Source organism: Acinonyx jubatus, chromosome D4, assembly GCF_027475565.1.
Source record: "Acinonyx jubatus isolate Ajub_Pintada_27869175 chromosome D4, VMU_Ajub_asm_v1.0, whole genome shotgun sequence".
NCBI classification, from domain to species: Eukaryota; Metazoa; Chordata; class Mammalia; order Carnivora; family Felidae; genus Acinonyx; species Acinonyx jubatus.
The window spans coordinates 3,062,639-3,079,948 of NC_069391.1; the positions used below are offsets into that span (position 1 = coordinate 3,062,639).

Genomic DNA, 17,310 nt, shown 5'->3' on the forward strand with positions numbered 1-17,310 from the left:
TCTCAAAGGCAATATCAGAGAACTCCTTCCCAACCTATGGGCAAGCAAACGTCACCTAAACAAGATACGAAAGCCACTAACTGTAAAACTAACAATTAACATGTCGGATTTAAGAAAAATTAAAAATCTCCACTGTTCAAGAAATACCGCTAAGAAAGTAAAAGACCAATTGAGAGATAAGGGGAAAATATTTGCCATATATGTGTAGCTATATACAAGGACCTATATATCTACAAAGAATTTTGATCAGAATACGTAAAGGACATACCACTCATTAATAAAACTCGTTAACCACTCGTGAATAAAAAGATAAACAGCTCAAGTTAAAAAAAAACGGACTAATTAATAAAACTTTATGACGGAAGTTGCTGCGTAGCCAATAAGCCCAAGAAAAGATGTTCTACATCATGAGTCACCAGGGAGGTGCAAATAGAAGCCATGAGGAGATACAAATACACACCTACCATTATGGTTCTGATCTACACCGACAAAGAGCCAGCCACCACTCCTAGGTAAATGCTCCAAAAAAATATGGCATAAAGTTTATAGAAGCTTTCATCATGTATCCCAAATATCCATGAAAGGGGAATATAGGAGCAAATGTGTGTGCATAAATGGAATACCCTTCCGGGAATTAAAACAAACTACAGATACCTGCAGCAATGTGGACGGATCTCAGAACGTTATCCTGAGCAAAAGAAGTCAGACACAAAAAAGCACATCCTGGGGCGCCCGGGGGGCTCAGTAGGTTGAGCGTTCGACTTCCGCTCAGGTCATGATCTCGCGGGTTCGTGGGTTCGAGCCCCGCGTCGGGCTCTGTGCTGACAGCTCGGAGCCTGGAGCCTGCTTCGGAATTTGTGCCTCCCTCTCTCTCTGCCCCTCCCCTGCTTGCATTCTCTCTCTCTCTCTCTCCCTCTCAAAAAAAGAATAAACATTAAAAAAAAAAAAGAGCACACGTACCATATGATTCCATTTATTTGAAATTCAAGAAAAAGGAAGACTAATCTTCGACCTGATGACAGCAGTGACCTCTGGACACGTGTGTTAATTGGAAAGGCATGGGGAGCCTTCTGGAGCGATGGAAATGTTGGGTATTTGACCTGGATAGAGGTCATGTGGGTGCAATCATGAAAAATTCATTGAGATGTACATTAAAGATTACTGCATTTTACCCCATTTAATTATACTTTAAAAAAAACGGTTAAAACTTACCATTAATAACACTTGAAGTATGAAATACTCAGAGATGAATCCAATAAAGCGTATGCAATACTTTTGCAGAGAAAATGATAAATTATATTAAGAGACTGGAGAAAATCTAAATCAATGGACAGAGATGATGTTTGGGAATGACACAGTATCATGTTAGCTTTTCCCGAATTTATGTATTAGCAGTGCAATTCCAAAAGGCTCCCAGGCATGTGTGTGCCCGTATGTGTGTGTACATGCGTGTGTGTGTGTGTGTGTGTGTGTGTGTGTGTGTGTGTGGTTTGGAAAGCTTCATATCTGAATATTTATATACAAGATCAAGGGATCATAAGTAAGAAAAATGCTCCTGAGGAAGAACAACATTTTGGGAGGATGTGACTCTTCAACGTCAAGAATTATGAAACTAAAGGAATTAAGTCTTACAACGTTGCAAAAAGAAACAAAATGACCGATGGAACGGAATGGAGTTGTCACAAACAGACTTGTCAGGATTTGGAGGCTTGATTTGTGGAGAACACGGCACTGCAGATCGAGAGGAGAGAACAGACTTTTAAGTGAGTTATTCAAGGGTGGTCGGTCGCCCAGACCGAAGTAAATAAAGGCCACAAACCAGACAAAACCACCTCACACTATTCAGAAAAATTAATTACGGGTTTATTTCAGCTCTTAGTGGAAAGGCAAAATCGGACAAGTCTTAGAAGATCGTAGAGGACAGTAAATGGGTCACTTCAGGATGGGGAAGGTGACGATGTCATGTTGAGTGGGTACGTGCCCGGTGACCCAGAAAATCCCCCAGAGGACGGGGCTTCAGGACGCACACCCTGAGCCCTCACAGAAGAACCGTTTACAGAGGTGCATTGTGAGAAATCGTCCAGACGTCCGTCAACAGCGGCACGGGCACAGAAACCGTATTACGTTCACGTAAAGGAGCGTCCTACGAGAGTGAGGGTGAACGGCCCAAAGCTGCCTGCGACTAAATTTCTGCCTGTGAATCGCAGAAATGAAAGAAATAGGTGAATCGTGGTCAAAAGTGCAGGAGGAAGGGCAATACACGGCAAGATGCCACTCGTCAATTTCAAGAGCGGGTCGGCATGTAAGAACGTGACGTAAAGCTGCACAGGGCCGTGGGAATGGTAGGATAAGACTTGGGAGCTAGTTCCCTCCGAGGGACAGGGAAGGGGCCCGGGGAGGGCACATGGGGCGACGTCCTGTATCTTCCCCTGGGGGTTGGGGTGCAGGTCTTTGCTGTACTTTTTTGTTATAGGTGATAATTTCTTAACAAGTGTAATTTCTCATCGATCCAATGTGTAATGAAAACCTGTATTTATGTATTTATTTTATTTTGTTTTGAGAAAGAGAGAGAGGCCGAGCCAGGGAGAGAGGTAGGGGGGAGAGGGAGAGAGAGAGAATCTTAAGCAGGCTCCATGCTCAGTGAGAAGCCCGATGCAGGGCTCGACCCTATGACCCGGGGATCATGACCGCAGCCAAAATCAGGAGTCAGGTGCTCACCTGACTGAGCCACCCAGGCGCCCCTGGAAAACCTTTTTTTACATTTACAAAGTTAGGAACAATCTCCTGACATCCCTACCTGGTCCCGGTGTATGAATCATCCAGCATGCTACTCGTTTGATCTCCTATGCTTTTTGGGGGGGATTTTCCCTCCTAAACCCATAAGTGAAGCCGTTTGTTGTGAGTCGGGGTTCTGCAGACGTTAAAGCCACGAGTTCTTTCGCGTGCCCTCCAGATTTGGACTCTGCTCCGGACTCAGGCTAGCAGTGCCTCAGTTTCCCTTGGTTCAACTTCGCATTTGTTTGATTTCAGCGGGAGAACGATGTAGTTCCACGAAGTGAATAGAAAGGCTTTGCTCCCCTGTGGCTTGGAGCCATGGCCGCAGCCTGGGAACAAAGAGATCGCGTGCGATAGAATTCCCCGGAGAACCCAGAGTGTTTGAGAGATCTCTCATAAAGCTGTCTGGGGCCAGAGCTTTTGTTTTTGTGAAGGCGTTACTCAGACAAGCCCCCCTCCCCCCATCTCTCCCCGTTCCTCGGGTTTCCCACTAATTGGGCTACACGTCGTTGGCAGGTACCGTTAGTTACTCCAGCGCGTCTCTTTCTTGTTGTCTGGCTTGCGGGGGGGCTCGCGCCATTGCTGTGCTCAGGGAAGGCGGCTGTCCTAACCAGAGGCAAGTGCCCGCGTGTGCCAGCTCGATTTGGGGCTGCAGCCCCGTGGAGCAGACGAGAGGGGCGGGCTTTGGGGAGCCTCACACCTGCTCACTCCAGGGGAGAGAGGGGAGGATCTGTCCACCGGCTCTGCTCCCCTGGGTCCAAGGGTCACCGCAGGGTATCAGCACCTGTAGGCAGAGCTCCAGGCTGCCCGCCCTTGGCCTTGAGAGACATCCGTGGCATCCCACGCTTCTGCCTGGACAGGGAAGCCCGAGCTGGCAGGTAGGAGGCACACAGCTTAAACGTGAGGCGTGACAAGGCCACGTGGGCATGGCCCAGAGAGCTGGCCCCCAAGCGGGCAGGTCTTGGGAGGTGCCTGACCGTAATCCGGTACGTGGCCCTGTCCCCGCCCCAGCCAGTCACAGGGATTCTGCTCCTGTTCCTTGTAACCGGGGTGCGAGGGGCCAAGAGGGGAATCCTGGGAAAGAGCCTCAGCTCTTAAAACAGCCCCCAGAAAGATCTAGCCTTCTTTTGCCTCCAGACACCGGTGTGTAAGGTGGGCTGCCGGGGGGTGCCTGGGGCCGAGCACGGAGATGGGGAGAGAGCCCGGGCCTTGGAGAAGCCCCGGCTGCCGAATCAACCTGCAGCCCCTTCCTTCCGCCGGCTTCACTGCCTCCCGAGTTCCAGCGCCCGTCCGGGGCCTGCCGGTCGTCTCCTGTGCCCGAGACGTTGCAGCTCAGGAGACTCAGAAGGGAGCAGACCCTCCTCCCCTGCCCCTGTGGCCACAGGTGATGCCCCACGGGGGGCCTGGGAGGGGCCGAGATGCTGGGCTGCCTGCGTGAGCCCTCTCTCCTTCACCCCTGCAGCACTCCACTTTCCAACCTAGGACCAGGCGTTCATGCGCGTCCTGCAGGCCTGCACATGCGCTGCCTCCCGCCCCTGATGCTTAGACCAGCTGCTTGGAGCCGCCGGGCCGGCCGGAACCCTCCTTGGCTCTGCTCGGTCCTTCTCTTGCTTCCCCTGCCAGAGAAGGGATTCGATGTTTTCCATTTCCTCAAGTTCACCGACATTTGTTTGTCCTGAGGCCCGTTCACTTCCCTTCCTCGGAACTCTGGGACGTGCCTCGCCTGCCTCGCGTGCCTCGACCGCCTGGGGACCCGGGTAGACGTGGAGGCCGTGTGGCTCCCGCTCAGGGACCGGGCTCCCCACGCACCTTGCTCAGAGAGCAGCGTGGGCCGATCCCGGCGGCTCAAGACACCCACCTGGCCTTGGCTCCTTTCCAGAGGGAAGAGGGGCACACAGGCTTTGGGGACGGCTCTGGGTCCTGGAAGGATGGTCCAGCTTCCAAAAGAAGGGCGGGAGAAAGAACCCCGTGAAGGATGTGTGGCAGCGGAGGTCGGGGTCCTGGCGGGGCGCATGGCATGTGGGCGGCCCTTCTGCTCTGGGCCCGGCCCCACCTGCGCCCCTGCAGTGACGCGGGGGGTGTTCGGCCTTGCTGTGGGTCACTGTTTAGCGCCCCCCACCCCGGGCAATGCTGGTCTTTGCCCTGCAACCTGAGGAGGTGTTGGTGGGACCTCGCCATCGGCCTGCGGTCAGTGGTGGGGCCGGGGATCACCCAGACCCCGCCAGGCGCCCACTGGTGCTTCTTGCCTCCTCCGCCACGGCGGACCCTCGTGACGTCCTGGCGGGTGGGGGCCGCGCGGCGTGCAGCCTTGGAACCCCCGGACCGGGTGGCAGTCCCTGTAAGCTTCAGGGGCCCGCCGGCCGCCTCGGAGACCGAGCTGGGTCAGGATGGGAGAGGTCGTCCTGTAAGCACAAAGGCCAGACGGACACAGGGACACGGGGACAGCGTTCTCGGGGCCCAGACAGGACACGGAAACATCTAGGCTCTCCTCCCCAGGATGCGGTTCACCGGGGCGTGCCAGGCAGCCTCGTGCATGCGCCTCTGGTGTGGGGCGGAGAAGCGTGGCCTCTGGAGAGCCTGGCTGTCCACGTGGGGCGCCCCCCTCGTCAGGAACGGTCCCCAACATGTGCCAGATTACGAGAAGCACTGTTTCGTGGAGACCAGGACTGGATCTGATCCTTTCCGGGGGACAGAGGGGCCCAGGAGGAGGCTTGGTGCAGGAGGGGCGCCCTGTGCCAGCTCCGGAGATGATCGGGCACCACCCAGGGGGCACACGTCTGTGGGGCACTGGGGTCTTCCTCACTCACAGGCTCACGAAGGAGACAGATCCTGTGTGACACGTGGGAGTCAGGATTTGAACCCGCAGCCGCCTGAAGCCAAAGCCCAGGGGGGCCTGGGGGGCTCAGTCGGTTACGCGTCTGACTCTCGATCTCCGCTCAGGTCACGATCTCGCTTTGTGAGACGGAGCCTCGCGTGGGGCTCGGTGCTGACAGCTCGGAACCTGCTTGAGAGTCTCTCCCTCCCTCCCTGTCTGCCCTTCCCCTGCTCGTGCTCTCTGCCTCAAAATAAGTCAGCATTAAAAAAGAAGATTGCTTTGGAACCAAAGCCCACTGGCTTCTTGTGGACAGTCCTCTCTGATGTGGAGGGTCAGACTTGAGAAGGGCTTTGGCGTGGGGGCAGTTGGCTGGCATTGCTGTCGGGACCCGATCGCTCCTTTTAAGGCCTGGAGGAAGCCGGCCCAGAGCAGCTGACTGGCGTGCCAAGGTCCCTCACTGGTTGCCGGGACGGTCCCAGCCCCTCACCCGCGTTGCTGTCGCCCCCAGGCTTCTCCGGTGTGGCGCGCGTCCCAGTTGGTGGTGTTTTGGGAACACACTCGGCTCTTTTTACTGACGGGGCGTCCTTTGCAAGAGGCCTCGTGTCGTGTCTTATCTGTGCAGAATCCGGAGCAGCCGCCGGGACCGCGTGGGTGATCAGCAGACGCGTTCTTGGGTGAGCTGTGTGCCTTGCGTACATCTGTGAGGCATGCTGGGGGCCGAACCTGCGCCCTGCCCGGCGGCGCACGCGCGGTGGGGCTTGGCCAGGGCATCCCAGGTCCCCTCGGGCTGCCCGGGCCTCGTCTCGGAGGCTGCTGGCCCGCACAACCTCTGGGGCTCCACCCTCGCCTGCTGTCGACGTGTCCTGCCCTCGGAAGAAGCCCTGGGCCGCTGCCTGCCCGGAATCCTAATTGCGTCCCCACTTTGGCAGCCCGACATGGGGAGTGTAGTCCTTGTGGCTCCCGGCACCCTCTCTGCTGACCTACAAGTACTGGTTTGGAAGGGGAGATTTATGGATGGGCGTGAAATTGCCATCTTGAGAAGGCCCAGGCAGAGCTATAAATAGGGCGGCCTGTCCCCAGAGGGGAGAACCCTTTCGGGGTGAGGGTGTCGCGGGATCAGCGTGGTGCTTTAGGGCAGGACAGCACAGCGGTTGAACCAGGCCTGGCGGGGGCCCTTGCCTCCAGGCTGAAGTTACCCTCCACCCCCCGCACCCCCCCCCCAGCCAGATGTGCCGAGGAGCCCCCCGGGTTCTGATAAGCGGCCGCCTGCACGTTTTTGATGACTTTTCTCACCAAGTGGGATTAACCCAGGCCACTGATTACTCCAGCCCTTTTCCTGTCAATGTCAATCCCTTTCAGCTCACCTCCAGATACCCCCTCCCTCTCCCGGGAAGAGAACTCTGTCTCCAGCTTCAGGTTTGCCCTGGGACAGTAGCTGACGGGGCTGGCCCCCTCCTACGACCAGGGCAAAAGATCCAAGGACAAGCCACGGTCGCAGGATCGGGGCTTTGGGACAGTCGTCTCAGACATGCCACTCTGGCTCCGTGACTGGACAAGCGGGGACAGGCGGGGCTGCCACAGGATGTGCTTGGGGTCAGCGAACTGTGGCCCGCGGGCCAAATCCACCGGCTGCCTGTGTATGGCCCATGGGCTGAGGGTGGTTTTCCATTTTTAGCTGGTTGGTGAAAAGAAGAAGAAGGAGTCTGGCTGTATTATGACACATAAAAATGACATGAAATTCACATTTCAAGGTCTGTGTGTAAAGTTTCCGTGGAACACAGCCACACGCATTACTAATTATTATCTGTGGCTGTTCCCGCCCTCTAACCACAGAGCTGAGTAGCTGCACCAGAGACCCCGCAGCCCGCGATGCCAAAAATATTTACTGTGTCACAACCCTTAACAGAAAAAGTTCCTGATGCTTCTAGATCATGGGACTGAACTTTTAAGGACCGTGGGCCCCTGAGCATCTACCAGGAGTAACGGTCATGCTCCCTGGAAGAAGTCCTGGGTACGTGACCACGCATCCGTGTGCACGGCGTGAGGAGGGACGTGACCTGCCAGGAAGGCCAGCCGAGCACTTGTCCCCAATCCAGGGACATCAGTGGCTCTCAGCCGAAGGCAGTTTGGCCCCCAGGGGACACGTGACAGTGTCCGGATATGCTGTGTTTTGCCGCCAGTGGGGGAGGCTGGCATCTAGTGGGTGGAGCCAGGGCGGCTCAACAGCCGTGATGTGCAGGACGGCCCACGACGGACCATCATCTGGCCCCAGATGTCAAGAGCATGAGGCTGAGAACGTGCTGTAAAGAAACGTGATTCCGGTCTGTGCGCGAGTCGTTGTGCTAGACCTGCATCCGCTGGACGGGGCAGGAAAATCAAGGGTGGGGTGGGTGGCCGGTCCCGCTGGGGGCCCCGCCGGGCCAGGGGCACGCAGGCTGGAGGCTGGCGGGCTGCACTCACGGGTGGTCTGCTTCGGCCCGGTGGACCCGAGCCTTTTGAGGTCCCTCTCCGGTTCCTGAGCGCCGGGCCCTGTGCTGGACCCTGAGGAGCAGGCTGAGGAAGAAAGCTGGCTCGTGCTTTTGGTTCGTTTTAATGCCAGATGGGGGACAAAAATCACATCATGGAGACAAGGCCTTTTGTGGTTAATGGCCCCACGCCCGCCATTGTTTCCTACGGCCCCAGCCCCTCCGTCCTCCCAACGGTGAGGCCCGCACGGCGCCCTGGACGGCCCTGCCGTCGGAGCGCCCATTCGTCCTTCAGAGTTTCGTTTCCAGTCACTCATTCTGCGATTCTTCCTGGGAAAGCCTCCTCCCCGCCCCCCCCCCTTCCCTTCCCTTCCTCCCCCCTGCTCTCCTCCCCCTTCCTCCCTCCTCCCCCTTCCTTTGCCTTCTCCTCCCTCCTTCCCCCTCCCCCTCCCTTTTCCCTCCCCCTCCCTCCCCTTCCCTCATTCCCTTCGTCCCTCTTCCCTCCCTCCTTCCTTCTCTTCCTCCTGCCCTCCCCCCCTTCCCTCTTTCCCCTTCCAGAATTGGTCTCAGCCTTCTGTGGACACTCACCACTTTTTTCCCAGCCTCTCAGATGGAGCCTCTTGGGGTGCAGTGCAGTGAGCCGCAGACTGAGCGCCTCAGAGGCAGGCCCCACGCACCGTGTCACTGCCCGGCCCTGGAGCCAGCCCAGGCCGATGTTCCACAGCCCTCTGATGGCTGAATGGGAGCCCGGAGCGATCTGACAGCATAATGGGCATGAGGTCGTGTGAAGGAGGCTGGCTGTGGACCCGGACCACCGCGAGCTCCAGTAACTGAGCAAGGTTCCTTGGCCGTGGACAGCAGCTGCGGGAGGGAGGGCAGGGCCGCGCTGGGCGGGCAGGGCCAGCTGCGGACGTTCGGAGCCCTCCTCTGGGTCACGCTGATGAATTTTCCAGAACTCAAACGAATCCAGAGCCGACTTGACAGACTCTGAATGGACAGAAAGAAGCATCAGTTGTGCAGAGACCAGGGGCCTTGCTGAAGCCAAACTACATGATTCATTTTCAAGAAACTGGGTTTTGGCTGCCTTGCCAGTTCCCTCTGTTTGAAAGTTATTTCCATTAAAACATTCTGGAGGCTTGAGGATATTTTTCAGCGGACAGGGCTCATGCTGAGCTTTATGGCAGTTACTGTGTTTCTGAGCCACCGGTTTTAACGTGGAAATGACTGCTTGTACGAAGCTGTGTGCCACGGGGCTCACGACTTGAGTCTGGGGGCCAGGGAGTCGGGCTGAGTCTCTCTTGCCCAGCGCACGTGGAGGCCTCGGAGGCACAGACGGAAAGTGGAAGGAGCCTTTGGGGCCAACCGGGCCTGCCCGGTCCGTGAACATACGTGAGAGGGATCTTGGAGCCAAAGCCCCGTGAACGGGGCCTCCTTCGTCGCTGTGGGGTGTGGCAAGCTCACGGGCCTCAGTTGCTCCTTCTGTACCGAGTGTCTGTTAGCTCAATCTGTTACTCGTCAGGTTCAGCCCACAGCTTCTTAGACGTACACATCCTGGGCTTTAGCAACCGGGCTCCACGGAACAGGATGGCCAGGGGTGAAACCCGGGGCTCTGCATTTTAAACCCACGTCCTGGCTGCCCGTGGGCTGACCGCGGGCCCGTTGAGGTTTTCTGGGTGTGCAAAACCCCATCCACTGGTGGAAACCCGTTCAGTCCGTGCTGTGCCGCCGGTGGCCACCAGCCGCCCGCGGTCACTGGGTGCTTGCCGTGTGGCGAGTGCAGGTGAGGGACGGAATCTTAATTTTTGCGTAGTTGTGATGAATTGTAAGTTGATAGCAAATCGTCAAGGTCATGAGCCTGGTAGGGATTTACACCCGGGATTTCGTTTGCCTGTCTCTCAAACCATTTAAAGATTCCCACTACGATGGGGCGGGGGGGGGGGGGGGTGGTGGATATAGTTAGCTATTTCATGTTTGGGCATTCAGAGTGTCTCAGAGATTCTTTTTTCAGAGCTGGGGAAAAAAAAATAAAAGTCCCCAGACCCTATACAAGGGAATGGGATCGAAGTATCAGCCGCCCATCCAGTCTACCTCTCGTAGTGTCTATGCACAAAGGAACTGTCACCTTTCCGGAAGCCTCCGTGGTATTTCCGAAGTGGCTATAGCAGCCACTACGTGGTCTCAGGAAGGCTGGCACCACCCAAGCTTACTCCTGTTTGCACCTGAATCAGACTCTGCCAGTTCAGGGGCCACCTGCCAGCAGCTCTGCAGGAAGGACCCCATCCATGTCCCTTCGTCACCCTCTGGCCCCGTGCAGTGGAATGTGCCCGTTGACATCCCCACACTCAGGCCACCGGGAACAGTCTGTCCCTGCAGGGGCCCAGGAGCCGTCTCAGCGCCTACAGACGCCCCCCCATCCCGGCACAGCTGCTCAGTGCCCAGAGTGACAGAGACTTTCCTGCCCATTGACTCACGCAGCCTGGAGGGGACAGCAGACGGGTGCAGAGTCTTGCTGGAGCAGTCGGTCTCATCCCAAAGAGGAGGAGGGAAAGTAGGTCAGCCATTTGAATTAGGCAATGAGCTGACCCCACAAGCCCTCCTGCCCCCAAAGCTAATTTTTCTGGAAGAGACCCAACAGGCAGCCACTCAGATCCACAACTCCGTGTGTGCTGGAACTTACGTAAAGCCGCACGTCCCTTCTGAGCGAGCAGCATGGCTTCCCTGACCCCGGCTCAGGTATAAAGGTGCAGAGACAACCAGCTCGAGTGCCCTAAGCTGGGACAGCGTCACGGGGGGTGAGTGATGGAGACCGAGAGCCAGCCGTGGAGCTGGGAAGGCTGGTCCAGATCCCAGCTGGGACACATCACTTTTCTTTCTTTCTTTTTTTAAAAATTTGTTTTCAATGCGTATTTATTTATTTTGAGAGAGAGAGAGAGAGAGAGAGAGAGAGAGAGAGAGAGAGAGGCAGAGTAGAGGAGAGGCAGAGAGAGGGAGACACGGAATCCGAAGCAGGCTCCAGGTTCTGAGCTCTCAGCACAGAGCCCAACGCGGGGCTCGAACCCATAAACCGTGAGATCATGACCTGAGCCGAAGTCGGACGCTTGACCAACTGAGCCACCCAGGCGCCCCCAGCTGGGACACTTGTGCCCCGCCGTGAAGCGGAGGTGACAGCGTCCACGTTCCAGGCTCCTTGCAAGAACACAACCGGGTTTCGTGTCTCAAGCACTTACGCGGTGCCGGGCGGAGGGCAGACGCGCAATTCCTGGCATCTGTTACTTGCACTGTGCAGTCACCTCTGTATCTTGGAAGCAGCCATTCGCTGTGAGAACAAAGGCCGAACCAGCAGCCTGGAGCCCGGGGCTCGCAGTGCTTGGCCCCACACGGTGCTGATCCAGGGTTTCCATGCTGTCGTCACTCCGGTGAGTGTCCGCGGAGTACAAAATCATGACGCGGTCGAGAGCGTTGTATCAGCTGTAAACAACATGCAACCAGAAGGGAAGATTTACAGTCGCTGGATGACCCCTGTCACTTCTTCCGGTGACGTTGACTTAAGATTGAGCTTCGGACAAGTGCAGCCCCTGCCACCTCAAAAGACCGTCAACCCAATGTGAAATCTGCTGTTGTTTTAATGTGTTTATAAAGTAAACAAAACAGGGGCACCTGGGTAGCTCAGTGGGTTGAGTCCAACTCCTGACTGTGGCTCGGGTCACCATCTCCGTTCGTGGGATCAAGCCCTGTGTTGGGCTCTGTGCTGACGGCGTGGAGCCTGCTTGGGATTCTCTCTTTCCCTCTCCCTCTCTCTCTCTGCCCCCCCCCCCAAATAAATAAATAAGCTTAAACAAAAGTGAACAAAACAAAACAGCATGCTTTGTATCTAGGATGCCCAGTTGCTGGTCTGAATAAAAGCCAGTCGTTTGCGAACACAGCCCCAGACCCCACAGGGAGAGGTGACAGTGAGCCTCACTGTCCCTGGTGCCTCAGTCAAGCACTGTGACAAGGGACCCGCGTCTCTGGGTGTTTGCTGAGGGCCTGAGGTGATGTCATTGACACTTAGTCCGGCTTCGAAGTTCTACGGTTTGATGCCGATAAGGGCCTGTTGGTCAACACGCCCTGAATTCCCGCTACGTGCAGGGGACCACGCAGGAGGGGCTGGGCACGTAGGAGGGATTCACGCCCAACGAAAGTATTGCTGGGCATAAGCTGAGTTTTGAGAGGCTCTCAGACAAGAAAACCCCAGGGAAGGGTCCCTGCGGCTCTCAGTCGTGCGCGAAATGCAAGGAAAGGGGTTTTCCCCAAATATCCACCCAGCACTGTTGCTCTCCTCCTCTAGCACATCTGGAATAGCTCCTTTTCCATGGGACCGTCCTTCAAATATCTGAAGGCAGCTGTTTAGAAAAGACAGCTTCTTAGGAAAGCAGATGGCCGCCCCACAGGAAATCTGGGCTTTTAAAATGGATAAGGGGAAGAGTCTGGCTCCCATCCCCCACAAGGGCTGGCTATCTCACTGAAACCTTCTGGGGAAAGATCGCGGCCCGCTTCTGGGCCCCCAGGAAGTAGGCCAAGCTCAGGTACCTGCTCAGGGGCACCGCTAAGTGTTCAATGACGACTCTTTACGGAGAAAAGCCCAGATTCACAGCGTCTGCCAATTTCCGTGGTGTAAATGCTCCCACCGTGGCCAGTTTTAAGAAGCACATTTCAAGAAGCCAGCTGTTGTGAGTCTGGACATGCCAGCACCAGCCCAACGCTGAACCTCTCGTAGCATCTGGCCAGTGAGCAGACCTCGAGATGAACAGGGTCCACATTGGATCTTCCAGAGTCTGCAGAGGTAACAGAGAGGGGCCGACTGGTGACAATGGGGGGCTCCTACCAGCTCCGAGATCATGCCCAGTGCCCAGCCCCCTGAGTGCCTGAGGCTCGCACGCCACTGGGCACCTCCCCGTTTGGCTCCCCCCGAGCCAGCCAAAGACCGATCGATATTAGCAAACGTGGGCTGAGGGCCTTCCGTGTGCCAGGCCACGAGGGGGTTGGTTATCCCGCCAGATCCCCGTGACGGTCGGTCCTAGGAGTGTCCCTGTTCTACGGACGAGACACAGGAAAGTCAAGCATCTTGGCCAAGGTGTTCGATCACTTGTGTTCCCGTGCATGTCGCTCCCAAGTCAGGGAAGGGGGTCAGTGTGGGTGCATGGGGTCGGTGCAGTGAGACGGCGCGGTGGAGGGGTGGTGGCCGTGGGTGCCCGCAGCAGAGGGGTGGGGACAGAGACCCAAGGTCGCCCCCCAATCTACCCTCTCCTCTCCCCCCTCCCTCCCCCCTCCACCCCCCATCCCCTGCACAAAATTCACAGCTGCCCTGCGTGGAGTGCCAGGGGCGGGGGAGGGGGGGGCGGGCTGCAGTTGAGATGTCAGGAGGGGAAAGTCTGCAACCGGGGTTCTGCTGGTTCCCATTAAGACAAATCTCCTTGTTGACAAAAATAAAGGGGCCCGAATCGACGCCAGCATTTGCCCTCGGCTGGTTGCTTTTATTCTCCTGCAAGGAGCTGGATCACGGCTCCCAGCCCTCGGGCTTCAAAGGGGGAAATTCCTAAGCGGGTAGGGGCTTTGGCGGGGTGCCCTGGTGCCCCCCGGGGGGAGCCGCTGGAGATGCCAGGCCCAGGGTCTCATTAGCGTCTCACACATTCTGTCTCATTTTCCTTGGCACAGAGTCTGGGCTTCTCCGTAGCTGAGAGGTGGGACGTGAATGCCCAGTGGACGGTCGTGGCCACAGCTCGGGCTGCAGAGCCAGCATTTTCTGGGCTCGGGCAGGTTGGCAAGATGGAGGTGCCACCTCTGAGTGTGGAGCTCACGGTGCCGGGCCCATGGGGGGTGCGCCCCCGTATCCCTGGGCTGTGGCCGAGCCCTCAGCCTCTGCCTCCAGCTGCACGCGGAGCTTTCTCCTAGTGTCTCTCCTCCACACGTCTCTTATGAAGACACTTGTCAGGGATGTAGGGCCACCCCTGCCTCTCCGAGCCCGCCCTCTTCTCCCCCCAGGCTGGTGCTTATCCCCAGCCCATTTAGGGGAGCTCGGGCCCAGTGCCCTCTCCTGCACCCACCCCACTGGCCAAGTGAGGGGACAGGTGCCCCGGGAGTCACTGGGCCATGTCAGCTAAGGGGCCTGGGCACAAGCCACACCTGCCACCTGGTACGTCCCCCTCCCCAGACCCTCTCCAGGTGCCCCATGCTCTGGGCCCGTCCACCTGGCCTGGAGGCCCCAGGTGTATTAGTGTCCTTGCTGTCATAACAAATACACTGGGTGCCTTGAGACACACAGATTCAATTTCTCCCCGTCTCGGAGGCCAAAACCCGAGATCGAGGTGTCCGAAGGGCGGCGCTCCTGGCCGAGGCTGCAGGGGAGGGGCCTTCCTTGTCTCTCCCGGCTTCTGGTGGCCCCAGATGTTCTCTGACTCGTGGCAGTTACTGCAGTCTCTGCCTGAACCGTCCTATCGCCCTGCCTTCTGTTTGCCTGTCTTTAATCCCCTCTGTCTTCCTCTTCCAAGGACACTTGCTGTGGCATTTAGGGCCCAGCTGGCCAAACCAAGATGATCTCCTTATCTCAGGGCCCTTAGCTTAAGCACATCTGCACAGACCCTTTTCCCAAATAAGGTCACATTGTAGGTTCTGGGGATTAGGGCTTGGAATTGTCTCTGGGAACCGCTGTCAGCCTCCCACGGCCAGACCTACCCAGGATGCCCCTGTTAGCTCTGCACCCACTCCTCCTGTGAGCTCCTGCCCTGTCCCCACCCCCCCGCCCCCCGCCCTGAGTGTCAGGGCGGATCTGATCTGTACCGTTTCTGCTGGAAGGCCCCACGGGCAGAGTGAGCGGCCTGGGGGTGCGGGGGGAAGGCTTGGGATAGGACCCCGGCTTCTCCACTTAAGAACCTGACAGCTCTGGGGCCCATCTCCCCATGCTCCGGGCTTGAATTCTGACCTGCATGTTAGGGATGCTCTTTGTATCATGAGGATTAAAGACGGTCAGCCCCGGTCAGTTCTTGCCACAGCGCCACCCTCGCCCCTGACTCACATACCCGTACCCCCAAGTCACGCGCATACTCGCCCCGGCTCGGCTCGCGGACTGTGCTCAAGGGTTCTGGGGGGCAAATGAGTTTGATTTCTGGGTTTGGGACACTCATTTAAATTTCTCTATCCCCTCTTATTTCCTCTTATGGAAGAAAATTTAATCTGGGAGCTATTTCCATTGAAAACATTGGTTTAATACTAAAAATGAAAACAAATAAAACTAGGCCCTCCTGGAAAAAACAACAGTCCCGGGCAGGGTTTGGCACACCCGGGCAATGTGCCGTCGCACGCACGGCTCCACTGAGCTCCCTCGTCCCTTTGCCAGCTTGAGTCCTGCCGATGGGGACGTCGCCTGCTCTCAGGACACGGGAGTGCTGGGGTTTTCTGCACCTGAGCTGGATGGCCAGCAGGTACCGCTGACCCCTTGTTCCAGACCGTGGCTTCTCGGCCTCCCCGGTGGGGATGACGTGACCACTCCGGGGCTCTGGTGGGTTGATTGTGGCCCTTGGAAATGGGACCTTGTTGAAAAGGACAAGAGGCTGAGGTCCGAGTCAGCCCCGCACACCCAGAAGGCCCTCTTCCGCAGGCTTCGTGGACACTTCCACCTTTGCCTCCCAAAGTGGGGGTCATGGGCCGGGGAAGATCCAGTTAGGTCCCACGTGGGGTGCCATCACACGCACCCCAGAACCGCCGTCTGAATCCGGGGGATGGCCCGCCGACCACCGGCAGCTCTCTCCACCCACGCACACGGTTCTTTACAAGAGGCAGCCGTCGAGAGCTGTCCAGCTGACATTTCCCCTGGGCTGCAAACTCAGCCTTGCTCTAGAAAACATTCCCTGGGAGGGCGGCGAGCCCAGCTCGTCACAGGCTGGAAGATGCGTCCCTGCGTCGCGCTGTCTGGACAATTGCAAATGCTCTCTCCACGTTTGGAGTCTTACTGGCTGTCCGTCATGGCCTGTCTTGCCTGGAATCCCTGTTACTTTGCAGAGTTCACTTGGCCCCTGAGAGGAACATCGAGGTGCAGCAAAACCAGGCCCTCGTGGGCTTGGGGGGAACAAAGCGCCGTCCCGGCTGACTCAGCCACCGGGGTGCCGCTGGTCCCGGGCGCGCCGCCGTGCCTTGTGCTCCGCCGGGTTCGCTGCCCGGTTCCTGCGCTCCCCGGGGCGGCCCCCTGGCCGTGGAGAACCTGCTTCCTGGCCTTCCGCTGGTGCCCTGCAGCCCCGACGGAAATCTCCAGCCTCCTGCAGGCTTGTCTGGTCTGAAGGATGACGGCCCGTGACTTCGGACTGGTTTGCTCCTGTAGGGTGGTGGTCCCGGCACCCTTGGGTCCTGGGTGTGAGCTCTGGGAGGAAATGGCTGCCAGAGATGTCAGGACTCGGGGTTGGCGGGTGTGGGAGGGACCTTCTCTTGTCAGAGCGGTGGAAGGTTCCATGTGGGTGGAGGAGAGCCTCCTAGGGGACCCCACGGAACGTGAGGTGGAATCAGGGTGGCCCTGGGGTTCTGCGTGAGAATGAGGACCAGAGCTCTAGATCCCGATTCCCCGGCTCTTTGCAGCACAGCCTCTGTGCACTGTCTGGTCCACTCAGCAAATCAGATGGTGGGCCGGGCCCGGGATGCCGAGGTCAAGCCCCACAGCCGCCCTGCCGGAGCTGGAGGGACGTCCGCACACGGCCACACGGCCTTCCAGGCCCGGCTCCCGCCCACAATGCTCAGGTGTACCTGCTCGCCCGCAGGCTGTTCACAAAGACTGAGACGTGTTCCTCTGCACCCCCTGGGCACCTCGGGCCGGGGCTCCTGAAGCAGGGCAGGGGCACTCGTCCACAGAAAGTGTGGGGAGGGAGAAACGAGGACCCAGGAAGGACTCGGGAGCCTTCATAGGAGGCGGCCGGGTCTCAGCCTGTGTGCTGCCCCCCTTCCCCCCAGCGTGGTCGGCGTCACAGACGCTCAGCTCCATATGCACCAGGGGAGCGAGATTCCGGAGGGCTGGCCCAGCAGTCAGGGTGAGATGCCATCAGAGGCCCCTCCTGCTGGACGTGGTCCCACCCCCACCCCCACGGGCGTTAGAATGCCCTTATTGTTCTGGAAAACACAGTGCCCTGGATTTCTCCAAAAGGCCCACAGACTGGGATTGCCAAGGTATTGTGTGCTGAATTGCGCCCCCTCGTTCCCCCGTGGAAGCCCTAACCCTGTGTCCCCCCCCCCCCCCCC

At 57.7% G+C, this 17,310-nt stretch overlaps 1 long non-coding RNA gene across 1 annotated transcript; it reads right to left on the reverse strand.

Moving 5' to 3' along the window:
• Nucleotides 1–1,846: 1,846 nt before the first annotated feature.
• LOC113596845 (uncharacterized) lies at nt 1,847–5,414 on the reverse strand. Its single transcript, XR_008290857.1, has 2 exons — nt 2,798–5,414; nt 1,847–2,194 (listed from the first exon to the last, which is right to left on the reverse strand). It is a non-coding gene; the product is annotated as an uncharacterized LOC113596845 (long non-coding RNA).
• Between the last annotated feature and the right edge of the window lie 11,896 nt (nt 5,415–17,310).